The sequence below is a fragment of the Coregonus clupeaformis genome, chromosome 21 (assembly GCF_020615455.1).
Source record: "Coregonus clupeaformis isolate EN_2021a chromosome 21, ASM2061545v1, whole genome shotgun sequence".
In the NCBI taxonomy this organism is placed as follows: domain Eukaryota; kingdom Metazoa; phylum Chordata; class Actinopteri; order Salmoniformes; family Salmonidae; genus Coregonus; species Coregonus clupeaformis.
Genome location: NC_059212.1, coordinates 34,552,541 through 34,555,152, shown reverse-complemented (window position 1 = coordinate 34,555,152; position 2,612 = coordinate 34,552,541). Strand labels below are relative to the sequence as shown.

Below are 2,612 nucleotides of genomic sequence, written 5' to 3'. Positions count from 1 at the left end.
TTCTGGTTACTGATGGATTTATTCTTCTACTAAATTCTCCACCGTCATCAATCCACCGTCGAACTGTTTAAATACATTTCAACACATGCACAAAAAACAAGTTGGCGTTCACGTTACAGAAACCTTGCACGTAAATATGCGCGACAAATAATTAACATAATGAACATACCTCGCTGGCTGCACACAACTGAGAGGGAAATGGGTCCACTTAGAAACAAGAATACTTGTAAATAAACACGTCGTTAATTTAACTTATCTTTCAGAGTACTAAACTTTACCGCCGCTACTTTACCGCGATGTCTGGAACTTGTCACCACTAAAAGCGTCCCAACACAACATAGAATGTACAGATAGTTCCTATCACATAAATACAAGCAAAATCAATATTCAAAATACAAGTTGTACAAATAATAATGATATTATGTAAAACCTATTAATAATGACATGAATAACATTAATAATGACATGAATAACATTTATGGCAGTTAAACTCCCACCAAATCACATCCTTTGGGATTTCACCTCACAAAATAACCATAACATTCATTCTGCTTCAAGCAGTAAAACTGTCTTGTATACAGGCCTGTCAAGATAGACTGGCTTTGTAGTGCGTTTTCCCTGGTTATCTAAGGTTGAGTCACTAATTAACAGTTTTACCTTTCTGACTCTTCCATCAGTGCTAGGGTACACCTGTGCTACTCTTGCTAATCTCCATTGATTTCAGTGCTGAATACTTCCGTTTGAACCAATTTGATGATGAAAAGCTCTGCTTCCTGTCTTTCCTCAACACTTGTGGCTTCATTTGTTTTAAGTTTGAGACCCTTGATTTGCTTAGCATGGCGCTTAAGACGAGCAATAGCTTTGACGGCTCTTTTCCAGTCAGAAAACCTTGTCAGGCGGTCTAACAATGTCCTGTCCTCTTTTGCTTTTGTGTTGAGCACCTGGGCCTATCGAAGTTCTGGATCATTGTCAATGACCTCACTTACTTTGACGTCTTCTATGGGCAGCTCTCTTTTCCACAGAAAATCTGGCCCATTAAACCAAGTTGAAGCTACAAGCTGATCTGCCTTTAGGCCTCTTGAAGCATGATCCGCAGGATTATCTTCAGAACGTACAAATCGCCATTGCTTTGAATCTGTAGTGGACTTGATTCTTTGGATTCTGTTAGCCACAAAGACGTGGAATCGTCTTGCATCATTGTTTATATATCTAAGGACAACCTTTGAGTCTGTCCAAAAATGTTCTTGAAGACCATCTATTTCGAGCTCCTTTCTGAGCACAACACTTGTCCTTGCTGCTACCACTGCTGCAGATAACTCAAGGCGTGGTATTGTGGTCACTTTGGTGGGGGCAACACGTGCTTTCCCCATGACTAACGAACAATGGACATCCCCATTGGTGTTGATTGTTCTGAGATAAGTACACTCCCCATAGCCTGTGACGCTGGCATCTGAGAAGTGGTGAAGCTCGTACTGTTTGACATCTATGAAGTTTGCTTCTGATCCTTACATTAGACAAGTTTTGTAGATCTTGTAGCCAAGATTCCCACTGTGTCTTGAGCTCCTCTGAGAGTGGTTCATCCCAACCGGCCTTGTCTCGACACAGTTGTTGCAATATCTGCTTTCCTAGGAGAATGAATGGGGCTACGAACCCCAATGGGTCGTAGATGGAAGCTACTGTTGATAGGACTCCTCTTCTGGTCAACGGGTGTTCCTTGACTGTAACTCTGAGCTGAAAGTCATCAGAGGACACGCACCATTGCACTCCGAGAGCTCTTTCCATGAGTGGCTCTCCCAAAGCCATATCAAGGTTTTTGACACTTTCAGCGCACTCTTCCTTTGGTATTGATTTCAATACATGCTTGCTGTTGAGACGAACTTATGTAGTCTTAGCTTGCCTGTGCTGCAAAAGACCTCTTGCTTCCTTGATGAGTTGAATTGCCTCAGCATCAGACGTTACACTCACCAGTCCATCGTCAACATAAAAATTCCTTTGGATGAATTTAACAGCGTTTTGGTTAAATTGATCCTGACCTTTAGCGGCTAGATGTTTGAGACCAAAATTGGCACAGCCGGGTGAGGAGGCTGCCCCAAACAGATGGACTTTCATCCGGAAAGTTGATGGCGGAGACATCAGGTCACCATTCTCCCACCATAAGAACCTCAGGTAGTCTTGGTCTTCCGGTCTTACATGGAACTGATGGAACATTCGCTCCACATCACACATAATAGCAATTGGGCCCTTGCGAAACCTGCAGAGAACTCCCACCAAGGTATTTGTGAGCTCTGGCCCAGTAAGAAGGTGGTCATTCAATGACGTGTCTTGGAATCTTGCTGAGCAATCGAAGATGACGCGTATCTTCCCAGGCTTTTGAGGGTGGTATACCCCGTGGTGGGGAATATACCAGGCTGGATGATTGTTGAGTTCCTTTTCGGGAACCTTCTCAGCATCACCACGAGCAATGATATCTTTCATGAAGTTCATGTAGTCTGAGCAGTATTTCTGGTCTCCCTTGAGCCTTCGTTCCAAGCCTCTTAGACGCTGAACAGAACATGACTTATTATTGGGTAGATTTGGTCTGTCTTGTTTGAAAGGTAAGGGCATTTCATAAT

General features: G+C 43.0%; 1 long non-coding RNA gene across 1 annotated transcript; it reads right to left on the bottom strand.

Moving 5' to 3' along the window:
* LOC121535313 lies at window positions 1-959 on the bottom strand. The gene is made up of 2 exons (XR_005994731.2): window positions 170-959; window positions 1-63 (listed from the first exon to the last, which is right to left on the bottom strand). It is a non-coding gene; the product is annotated as an uncharacterized LOC121535313 (long non-coding RNA).
* Between the last annotated feature and the right edge of the window lie 1,653 nt (window positions 960-2,612).